Raw genomic sequence first — 12875 nt, 5'->3', positions numbered from 1 at the left:
TTATCCCCAACATGATGCACTCATATCAATACAGCTCTGTGTTGCGTCGCGGTCAGCACCCTCTCACCGCAACGCCCCGAGCGCGGGCGTGCCAGGCGGTGAGGGAAGAGAACAGGCGGCCGATCCCCCTGTGAAGCTCTACAGCCCCAGTTGTTGGCGCAGGGACAGATGGAGGCAACACGGGACTTGGGGGTGAACAGGATGGATTTATTTAGTGAGCCCCAAGACCCCCCGGGCGGGGCAAACAAATCTTTTATACAAGAACTCAGGAGGCGGGGTATAGGGACAGTAACTAATAGGGGAATAGCAGGGGAGGAGTTTAGGGCAGGACTAACATATCATAAACCTATCAGGGAAAACAGAGGAGTGGAGTAACACAAAGTAACCAACAGGGTGTTGAGCCTCACTAAATAGACAGGGAAGGCTCTGGAAGTAGGGGAGGAGGCTGGGAGGAGTGACAGGGAATATTTTGGGTTGGGGAAAGGGGCAGGGGAAGGGAAGATTGACATCTTGGTGAGGAGGGGGTTGGGGAAGAGCTAGGGAAGATTGACGACTGGGGAGAGGAGGAGATTGGGGGTGGGGTATGAACAGGTACTAAACAAATATCAAATTAAATAAAAAACACGCCATCACAGCTCTGTATCTCTGTGTCCTGCAAAATCAGAAATGATGATTGACTTCATGAGGATACTTGTAATATCCCACTGCTAGCCCTGTGATCTTTTGAATTTAATTTTTATAGATTGGTATATTTTTAGGAGTGATGTGATTGGTTTTCATTTACTTTGAAACAATGGTCTCCCTTCCTCCCTCTTCAAAATGGTAGAGAAACTGCAAATTCAAGTTTACATATAGAAACAATCAAGTCACATTTCAGTAGCAAATGTCAGAAAAGCTGATGGTACCAGTGAATTCTTCTCCCCATTTTAAGCCTGTTATTCCAACAGCAAAGGTACCTTTTGAACTCTAAGCATACCCTGTGTATGCTTAGAGTTATGATAATATTTCAATTATATTTTCCAGAAAGTAAAAATACTGGGAAATGAGATACAATGTGATACTGCTGTAGATCCATAGATCCCTATAAAAATAAATCTGGTGTCAGTAATGTAAGGTAATGGTTTGAAAGGCCCTGCAATAACTTTTAAAGGTCCTGTGTCTGGAGAGGAAAGCAGCTTGACAGACACAAGTCATGAACTGCTTTGCTTTCCATGCTGCTTTATATCTGTCAATATATTGGTTATGGAGCTGTGCTGAGGCCAGTCTCCAAAGGCAGACTGTCACATTTCTCAAAAGATAAAACATCCCTAAGGGTACAAAGAATCCAGGGACACAAGCTGATAGACAGGAGCAGTGCTGCGACTAACATTTTATGGCTGAGTTCAACGAGTGAGCCCTTTACTGGATAATTGAATTGATGAAAGGCTTACAGTTGCCCCGATTAAGCTTATTCCTTCTCCATATGCAAGACTCAGAATAGTTTAAGCAGAAATTGAAGAAGAAATTCAGGTGAGAGGCCTTCATAAGCCCTTTGAAAACTGGTCTCACATGTAAAGCTTTCCATTTGTTATGTTACATGTGCTGTTTGTCCATAAAAAGAATCCTGTTGTCCAAGAAGTGCTATTTGCAGCAGACTTTTTTTTCTTCTAACTAAGGGTTTGTAAATATTTTTAGAACAGGTCTTGCTGCTTCATGACTCATTCCCCTTACGATCTTTGGTATTTTTCCCATTTGTGATCATGCAGCATCCCTGTGGCATATGGTCACCTGGGAAAGTATTATTAGGGAAGAAATTAAGAGATTTTAGCTATTTTTAACATTTCTTGGAAGACTGAAGTGTGGAAGAAGAGCCACATCAAAGCAACATTTTTCAATCTTCTGTTTTACATTAACCAGTCTCATTTGTTTGTGCTTTCCATGATGCATCCCTCTATTGTATCTTTATTCATAATTGAATTGAAAATGATTTGGGCAATGTTCTTTGCCTCTACAACATGCTTGTCCAGTGCCAAGTGCAAGGGACCATTAGGTGCTATGATAATACACTTTTAAAATAATTGCATATTGTACCAGGAGCTCATAATTTCCTGCTGATGAAAGAGAACAGCCAGGACATATTTAACCAAGTACTCAGGTAATGAGGACACACCTTCTAGTGTGATGAAAGGGAAAAGGAAGTATGATCTAATTCTTCAAGCCTAAACTTGGATTTAGCACTGTAAGTATTAGCAGCAGGATGCCATGGCAGTGTGAGGGTACAGTCAGAAGCAGGACTTATTTTTTACAGTTCAGCAGTAGACCATGTCCTGTGTGAAGTTATGAAAGCTATCATGAAATCTCTTAAATAATCTTAATAGAAATTAACTTCTACAAACACAACTTCTTATTTATGAACACTAGCCATGATGGCCTTCTACAGAACACAGCTAACTGATGTAATAATGTGGAGATATCACATTTGTGACAGGACCTCCAGACCCTGTCTTTTTACTCTGTCAGGTTTAAGGGCAATGACTGTAAATAAGCCAATTTCAATTGCTTTTTATACTGTATTCCCATTGTCCTTCTGAAGACATTAAGGGAAAGGGGCACTCAATTTATACCTCAGCCTATAATTAATCAATAGGATCAACAGGCTGGCAGCTACTTATTTTCAACAGAAACTCCATGGTTTGCCAGTACTAAAGCTTCATATTTTTTTTTACATTTCATTTCCAAATTTCACCTCTAGAGACAGCAAGCTACCAAGAGAATCTAGTGTTGACATCTTTTCTTGGCAGTGTCTATGGTTTCATTTGCTCTTGGCCTGGACAGCGAGACAACATCCCTGCTGGACCAGGACAGTCAGATGTACCTAGACAATCTGCACTTATCAGTTCGAGTCTCATGTAAGTAACTTAATATGGCTTACAAGTTAAAACACTTCACTAGTGTGCTTACACTCCTTCCTATGTATGTGTGTATATATATATATATGTATGTATATGTATATGCTGAGTATTCTGATAATTTTTTTTAGAGAAAAACTATTTCATTCACAGTTTATTTTTATTTATAATGTTTAGTGCAATATTTATATATGTTTAGTGCAATTATATATTTACACTACTCTCACAGGTTCATAAAATATTATACCATATGCTTAAATATTTATTTTTTTCTTTAAATTAAATACTGGGTTATAACTGTAATTTTTTTTCTTCAGCCCAAACTTTTGGATTCCATCCACACATGTGGTAACATTTGCCATTCTGTTTAATTAACCAGATTGGTGAGAACGTTTGATTTTTAAAGAACCTTCTCTTTATGGAGAATTAAAGGTCATAGCTGGAAAACTGGCCAGCTGAGCTCAGTCATTTCTAAGTATTTTGTTAATTTTTCCTGGTTAATGGTCCTTTCAAATTCAGAGTGTGCAGTTTCTTTAGACTTGCATCAAACACTCCTCAGAAATAGCAGGTCACAGTGGGAGAAGATAACATATTTCCTTCAAGCACTGCAGCTCTATCTGTGAACTACTGGCATCACATGAAGATTGATTAAAGTTCTGCTGACACCTAATGCACAAGAAAAAAAATAAAAGTTGCCCTCTTTGCCTATCAAAGGATATCCATCTCAAATTCTAGCTGCTTGTCTCTGAGGTGTGAAACAAACTGATTCTGTTTATCAATTAGAGTGCCCATATTTAGAGCAACATTCAGAGAGTGATGGTAATGAGGGCTCACAATCCTGGCTCCAGGGGAATACTTCAGGATTAACCTCAGTGCTGGGTCAAGCACTGTCCCCTTTAATGAGGGATGTTAGGCCTTCCCAGGCAGCTGCATCTTGAGCTGAAGTGTGACATAACCTCTTCTACCTTATCATGTCAGGTGACAAATTTAAACCACAGTGGGCTGAAAAAGGCTTGCTCAGCACTACAGATAATTTAATTCCTCAGTCATCTTTCCTCTTTATCTCCTGTTGACATGCTCCAGATTATAAAACAATGATAGAGACCATGTTCAGATAAACATAAACCTTATGCAGGTGTCCAGTGGGCTTTGTGCCCTTCCCTAGTTCACCTCTGTGAATGGCAGATTGGGGTGCTCCTGGCGAAGAGGGAAGAAATGAAGCTGGAGTGGTCTGTGCTTTGGGATCCACCTGTCTGTGTGACAGACTTCCTTCCAAACCTCAGCAGCCTTCCCCTGCCTCATGGGCAGCCCATGGGGCTTTGTGGGGGCTCTTGGTTGTGGATGGGGATGTATGAGTTTAACCTAGCCCTTTTCTGCATGGTGTGATTCTGCCAGTCTGCTTCCTTGGACTTTTTATTCTTAATATAATACACGTGTCTCCAGAAAATTACCTGGTTAGGCTTATAATGAAAAGTTTCCTGGGAACCACCACCTTTTTATCTGCTCCACAATGGGCTCAATCCTAAAACAGGCTTGAAATATACCCCATTTCTCTTTGGGTGTTGGAGGATAAAAGCAGTTTATTTCATTAGTCATCTGTCAGAGACCAAACAGCTCATAGATTTGAAAGTGCTGAATGCAAATATTGTAATTTATGGTTGGCAGGCATCATCATTCAGTCAAATATGCTCCTTTCCCCAAGAATTTAGTAAGAATTACCACTTTGATGTTGCTTTGTACCCTGGATAAGCCACCTAAACATTTTGTGACTCCCCTTTTATAGAAAGTGCATAATGGGACATATATTGTAATTGTAAAGGGATTGGAGGCAATTCCAGGACCTTTTTGCTACACTAACAATAGCAGTGATCTTCAAGACAGTTCAGGAGTGAGATACAGAACTTGTCAGCAGTGCTTGCTGTAGTGTAACCCCACCCAGAAACTCAGCCCACTTCCTGGTGTGGTGGTGGAGAGAACTGAAGGGTAAGAGTGACAAAATTCATGGTTTGAGATAAAAGCAGTTTAACAGGTAAAGCAAAAGCCACAGGTGCAAGCAGAGCCAAACATGGAATTAATTGACTACTTCCCAAGGACAGATAGGTGTTTCGCCATGTCCAGGAAATCTGGGCTCCATCATACGTAATGGGGACTTGGGAAGACCATTACTCTGAACATCCCCTGCTGATTCTTTCTTCCCTAATTTTACGTGCTGATCATGACTCCATATGTTATGGGATATCTCTTGGGTCAGTTGGAATCACCTGTCTGGGCTGTGTCCCCTCCCAGCTCCTTGTGCACCCCCAGCCCCTCACTGGAATAGGAGGCAGAAAAGGCCTTTGCTCTGTCAGCAGTAACAAAAACATCCCTGTTGTTTCCAGCACAAACCCAAAACATAGACCCATATTAGCTAACAATGGAAAAAATTAAGCTCCCCAAGCCAACACCAGCACACCTACTTGGCCAGGAGCGTGGAGAGAAGCATATCTGTTGAACAGCTTCCAAGGCTACAGTGGCTTGGTGATGCCAGGGAGTACCTGTAGCCACTTGGCCATCCAGGATCTGACTTCTGCTGCCTCTGAAAGGCCAACCAGATGTAGTGACCTGACACTCAGGAAAGGAAAGCAAAGCTCTCTTGTAAGAGCTAAGATCATTAGTGAGTGTCTAAAGGGGAATACTTGTTGTGACATTGAATTGTGCAGTCTTTTAATGGCATTAAAATAGGTGTAGCCAGTTTGATGTTTGCACTAGAGTAAGTTTTTATGAGGCCAGACTAATGAATGAGCCCCTCTGCACCCTCTGAAATCATTTGAGTCCCTCCCTTGTGTATAGATCGAAATTACAGCAGCAGCCACAGCACGAGTGTGGCAATGCCTGGAGAGCAGGCCAGTGCAGACCCATCAGTCAATGTCCTATTGATATACTAACAAAAATGGACTAGTAGTGTGTCAGCATTAAGTGTTGCCCTGGTTTTATATGTGTGCATTTTTCTAGAGCTAATGCAATTTCAATTATGTCCTCTATAATTAAGTATCATTAATAACCATGTGTTTTATTAAACTAAAAATGTCTGGGAGGTGTCAGTCATCTTTTTATATATAGTACAATGGAGAGGGCTGCAGTAGATCCATATGGAGCCCAAAAGCCAGCTGAGAGAACTGGAAAGAAGTTTCATTTAGTGGAGGGAGGTTCACAGAAAGAAAAACATGCTGATGCTGTAAACTCCTTCATTCTGACCCTCCCATTCCACTTAGGCATGTTAGAGACAGTGCTCTAGTGAAGTCACTACTGAAACTGAGGAGGATAAGCAAAAGCTTTTCAGATATGATCTATTCCTGGTAGCTGATGATTGATTTTAGATGTTTGAATAAGTGCACCTACCTTTTTTTCCTAGTGGTAGAATAGTTTCTAGTGCATAAAAGTGTTGGATTACATCACCACATTTCTAGAGTGCAGCGGCAGCAGTAGCAGTATTCCAGGTGCCTTTCTTAATCATTCAGATTAGGAAATCATTCAGATTTCCAAGAAAAAAGCATGCCTTTGAACTGCCTGAGGGACAGCAGGATTGGCATCAAGGATGGGCACACCTCCTGTCCAGGCTGTGGGCCTGAGATCAGTGAGATGCTGGTGGTTTGTCAGTGGCCAGTGGGCATAGCTGCCAATAAGGAAGGCATCCTATGGCAGGAGAGGGCTGTGCCTCACACCACAGAGTGCCACTTGTTAGCAGCAACGCTGTGCCCTGAGTGGACAAGGCAGGGGCTAAGGAAAAAGATGGCTTCCTTTTTTAGGATCATAGAATGGAACTGTTTGTCAAAACTAGTGGGCTGTCCATTCAGTTATTTTATAGCAGCAGTGTCAAGTGTTCTGCGTGTTATGATTATGTTGTATAACGCTAGAAAAAGTACAGAGTTGGCAGCTAAATTTGTTTTGCTAACTGTAACCTTTACTGTGATCCAAGAAGTGTTTGTCTTGCCCCATATCAGTACTTTATTCACCATAAAACTATTCCTTTCCTATGCAGAATTACACATAAGCACATTTTCTTTCTTCTGCATCTATACAATACTTTGTGGAGAGCAATGTCAGCAGCAATGTAGGTTCAGGATTCAGGAGTGACAGATGCCTCTTCTTACCTCTGCTGCTGAAATTCTGACAGGCCTGATCCAAATCCACTGGAAGTTTTAACAAAAGGCTTCCATTTGTCTCACTGATCTTTGCAACAAGTCCCAAGAGGCATTTGTCAGCCTTTTAGAGAAGAATTTTCAAATAATGGGAGTCCCACTTTGGTCAGTCAGGGGCTGATCCTTAAATGCTGGTCTCCATATATTTTGGATCATATATCCCTATTAGCAAAAAAATTCACCCCCACTCTATGTATAATCAATTATTTATTTATTAATTATATACATGTGCTACTGTACTAACACATATATTATAAAACATGCACAAAATAGAATTTTTTAAAAGGATGAGTTGAAAATGAGTTGACAATTAAATCTATTAAATTATTTTTTTTTAATTATTTATCAATGAGGCACACATAAAGAATGTCTTCCTTCATCCCAGTTGTCTGTCTCATGTGTACCCCAGTTTGGAGTCCATCATCTTAAAAAGTCCATTCATTAGCACCTGCAACTTAACATCATCTACCACCCAGAAGTTATCTATATACATCTTGTATGTACACCTCTGTTTGGAAACCACTTATTTATGTCACTCACAAGTTTGAACACTTAATAATATTGTCTATGGCAAGACCCTTATCCGGCTCTCCATTTGTAAAATGAAAAAAAGCCCCAGGGAATTTAAGAAGATTGCATACACTGCAGAGGTTTTTTGAGAAGGTAACTAATGGACTACCACTACTATAAGTCTTACAGGCTGCTAAACTCTGTAGCATTTGGGTTTCCTGGACAAAAAGTATCCTGGGCAAACTATGAAGATTAGTAAATGAGCTTGATATTACCCTTTTACATCATAAGAGTGATTTCATAGTTGTCATAATTTAAATTATGATGCCAGAACCATGCTTCTTCCACAAACCAAATGATTCAGCAGAGAATTGTAATAAAAAGCTGCTATCTGACAGATTATGGTTTAACTAGAGTTGAGCCGAATCTTTGGTTCAGTCATTAAAGCAGCTGTAATCAGCCCTGGTTTAAATTCAGCTTTGTCTAAAAATCTGCTTTTGTTTTGCTTTGATTTTTTTTTCCCTAATGACCATTCATTATGGATGTGAACTTTCCTTCTCTGTCTGGATATGTGTAAATATTTTGAAGCTTCTGTTTGCTGATTCCCATTGTGTTTGAACTCTGCTTATTGAGGCCAAGTTTCATCAGGTTGTCTCTCCTGTGATCCTGACTCTTGAGCTGGTTCCCCGGAATGTTGTTGTCACAAAGAATTTTCATGCTGCTTGACCCTATTTCCACATACTCTTGCCTCTTTAATTTTCCTCCCCAGAGCATATTATTAATTATATTAGAACTAAATATGCTAATTTTTCAATAAGAAAACCCCAAATAAAATTAATTCACACAATTTTTAAGATACCTGAAAAAAAAAATCACAATTATTTTATGAAATGCGCAATTTCTAGAGGTACAAAAATATTCAACATGTACAAAACCTGCTCACCTAAATGTCACTGAAATTTTGAAAGCTTTTTCATAGTTATCTTTCCCTTCTTTGTTTTATGCCCTTAGGACAGAGAACATGTCTATTTAATGTCTACTTTAAAATCTAGCATGTCTACATTGAAATATTCAGTTGCTATTGGCCACTGTAAAATCAAATGATCACTAACTTCCTCAGATCTTGCCATTTTATTAAAATCATTAGCATCCCATCTTTTTGGAAGGAAACATTGTTTTAGGTGAACATCATAAGGCAATATTTAAAATTGGATTTCTTCCTTATTTCTAATATATACTATTTATTGCGTGAAAATAAGTCATGTAGGGAAAAGAGATGCAGCTCTGTAGTGTCATCACCTTGTTAACAGTGCCATAACCAGCTTGCTCAAAAGGAAAAAAAGGTTAAGATAGTATAGGACACCACAGGATATAAAGTCCCCAAACCACATGTGAAAAAGTCACTGAGATAACAGGAAAGATTTCAGAATGAAACCTTGGTGTAAGAAGCCCCTTGCAATAAAGGGTTGGAAATACTGTCTCCTGCCATTTGGAATATATTCACTGGAGAAGAGCTGGAGTCTGTCCCACCACCAGCTCAAACAGGAGTTCATCACTCCCTAGAGGGGAGTGCAGTTGAAATTAACTCAGTAATGCTTTGTCATCTGCTGTCATAGGAACTCTGTCATCTTCCAAATCCATGTGGTGAGTAATCCATACAACAGCAGCTCATGGAAAGTGTGGCATATAACAGTTACTGGTTTATTCATGGCTGGAACAGAGCTTACGTAGAAGCTCAGTTGAAAAATCATCCAAACAGAAGTAGGAAAGAAAACTTTGCTTGGGTAAAATTAATGAAACCAATTAATTCAGAGCTGTGCATTTTGGAAGAAGGCAATGAGAGGTCTCTGCAAATTCCAGAAGGCCAAGGAATCCTCATTTAGAATATCTTTTTTCCATGTAAGTATGTGTGTGTGTATTTTATATGTGAGATTTATAAATATATGTGTGTATATATGTGTATATATGTACAGATCTGTATGTGTTTATAATAAAAGGAGGGCATTTCCATACTAGGCAGTAACACCCAGTTAGTGCTGATTTATAGGTAACAAGAAGAAAGTGAGCAGGTGATTTGCTCCTAGCAATGTCATATTTGTCCCTTTGTCAGCCTGGACTATTTCAGCAGCAGTTTACTGTCACTTCCATCAGGGTCAGCATATCTCAGATCCTATTGTTCATTACACAATTTTTTAGAACCATTACCATGCAATATTAATTCTGATGTTAAAAGTATCCTATAACTTTAGTAATACATGTAACATTTACACGTAAATAACCTTTGCATCTGAATCTAGGTCAGCTTATTGTCTCTGTCAGGGAAACAATCCCTAATACCTGTTTACATCAGATTGAAGAAACTGATCTTAGCCACCTTGAACTGTTGCCTTTGAAGGTACAGGTTGTCAAGTGTTCCTGACTGCAGCAATCTGACTCAAAGGAAGTACCTCTGGCAAGTTGATTGTATTTATCCCTTGCAAGCAGTTGCCCAGCCTGTGGATTTCATCTCTTCCTCTGCAGGAGCATTTTGCAGCCAATAGATACCTGCAGGATGTACGGGCACAGAACTGTTGAAGAGTCACCAGGTTCCTGAACCTGAAACCACACATATTTAAGTATGACAGTTTTTGCCGTGCGAGATCGGCTCCGGGCGGATGCCTGCGGGCACGGCGAGGAGGGGAGAGGAGGCGGCAGCCGCTTTCCCCTTCGGCTCTGCGAGGCTCAGTTATAGCGCGGGAACAGACGAAATGGCGACACGGGGCTCGGGTGCAAACACGTGTTTATTGTGGAAACGTGTTCCCGAGACACCGGGGCACCGAGCGGGGGTCGGTTATACCCTGTGCAGGGGGCAGGGGGGACCTGAGTCGTGGACAATGGGACGGGAGGCAGGGGACAGGGGCAGGGAAATCCCGGGTACCGCAATGGGAAAGGCACGACGGGGGGCGGGGTGGGGGGAGCAGGGACGGACCGCGTGGTGAGGGGAAAGGTGGGCAGGCGGGGGACAGGGACCGGACCGCATGGTGAGGGGGAGTGATAAGGGAACGCAGGGTCGGGACAAGGGATAGCGGGGGGAGGGGGAGTGAGAAGGGAACGCAGGACAAAGGGGGAACGCGAGGGAAGGGGGGAAGGGGAATGGGGGGGGGGAAGAAGAGAAAATTACAAATCCTACAGACAGTGAACTTACTGAAATTATTATAACTATTTGCATAACTTAAGGCAAGTGTTTCCAGATTTGGGAGTGTGCTGGCTAGCATCAAGTTTAATAGTTTAATACTAAAGAAAAAATATATTAGTTTGATCTCACATTTTTTAAATGTTCAATTTTGTAATGTGAAATGGTTTGGACAAAAATGCTTGAACTGACTTGCAATAATGCATGGAAGAGTTCATGCAACATCAGTCAGAATGAGGAAAAATAAACCACATTGACAATTATTTAGTAAAGAGGAAAATAGACATGCAAATAGGAGTTTATTCCAGTTCATCATAACCAGATGTGATCTATAGTGTACCATACTTTCCATTATTAAAAAAAAAAAATTATGAGCTAGATAAAATTCTATTACTATACTTGTTTTCAGTACCAAAAATATGTCCTTGGTTAGATAGTTTCAATCACAAACAGTAACATATATTTTCCTGCCACCTGCAAATACAAACAGTGCTGATTTAGGACCAAATTGGAACAGGAATTAATATATTTGTACAGACAAATGCAAATACATTATGAAATAATAGATTTTTGAATTATTATTTTCTAGTTTTTTTTTTTTTTTTACCAAATAATCACAACATTAAGAACATATAAAAATTCTTCATTAATTTAAAATTTGATACTTTTCCCTATTTTTTTTTTTTTTGCAGTGGCTTAATTTATTTCTTCTTAGTCAAACTGGTTTGAAGTGATCCTGACTTCCCCAGAAGCCTTCATAAATCCTGTTAAACAAGACACATACCTCTGTTGTTTAAAACTCAGCCAGGAGAAGGGCGTTAGTTCCACCTGTGCAGTTTGAATTTGTGTCATCTACATTTTCTTAAGAAAACAACTTAAGAACTTTTCAGTTCTTAAAAGTGTCACTTGCAAACAGCATTAAAACAAAACCTCCAACAAAAAATGCTCCAACAGAAGGGGGAAAAAAAAATCCCCCAGGTTTCTGACATTTTACAAATTTCAAAATTCCATTGCTACGTAGAGGACATTTGGATTAAGACAAGTATTTTTCACGCTGGACTTTCAGAGGAATGTGGAGAGCACCCTGAAGTATGAAGTATACAATGCAAATACTTTCATAAGGAATTACTGCTTCTGAAATTGGAAAGCTTTCCGTAAATTTGCTGACATTTGTTGGATTATTTCTGTGTCTATCTGAGGTTGTCTGCACTTCAGAATTCTCCACTATTGCTAATCTACATGTAGCTCTAGCAGAGCCTCAACTGTAGACAAGCCATGTGTGTTCTTACCAACAGATAATAACTTTTTTCAGAGCAGATTTAGATGCCACAGCAATATGAATGACAGCATCTGCTGGTACATGAGAAGCTTGAACAAATCAGGCAGGCAAACTCTGAGAACCTCCCCCCAGGCACCGCTTTCCTCTGTGACAGTAGCCACTGGGAGAAACCTTGTCACATGGGAAGACAGAGTTAATGTGCTCTGAAACTGTATATGTGCTTCATATCAGTAGAAATACTTGCACACACTTTAAGAATGTAAGGATTCCTAGCCAACTGGTTAAGGGAGAGTGGGAGAGTCAGTGGAGTGTGGCCAGGCCTGTGGCTGTCCATGCTGCCCACCTGCAGCCTTCTGTCATCTCCTGCCCTACTTCTTTGGTGAACTAGAGCTCACACTACCAGAATGATGCTTGGGACAGCAAAAGCATGTGGGGTGGATGTTCATGGCTATCTGGGTTTCCTGTCTGGTTGTGAAGGACATACTTTCTTTGTATATCTGACCATGCCTGGTGTTTGCCACACTACCAAATTATGGCAGTAGAGTGACACACGTGGGACAGTAGAGAACCCATCCAGGCTTCCCATGCAAAGAGCTGTTTATAAGCAGCCTTTTGTCACTTAGGAGCAGGATCTGACCTGTAGCTCTGTCTGGTGTTCTTATGTGCCTACGGTTTGTCTCCATGGTGCAGCTCCTTCTGGAAAGGAGCTTTGCAGATGTACAGACTCCTAAAGCTCAGCCTGCTCTTCATACCTGGGTGAATAGCAGCTTTGGCCATTGATACTTGAAGATACAGCTAAAGAAGTGGCTTCAGCAGTATTTCTGGATAACGCCTTCAGCATGTCTTAT

This window comes from Taeniopygia guttata, chromosome 4, assembly GCF_048771995.1.
Source record: "Taeniopygia guttata chromosome 4, bTaeGut7.mat, whole genome shotgun sequence".
NCBI lineage: Eukaryota > Metazoa > Chordata > Aves > Passeriformes > Estrildidae > Taeniopygia > Taeniopygia guttata.
Note: the sequence above shows the minus strand (reverse complement) of the source record.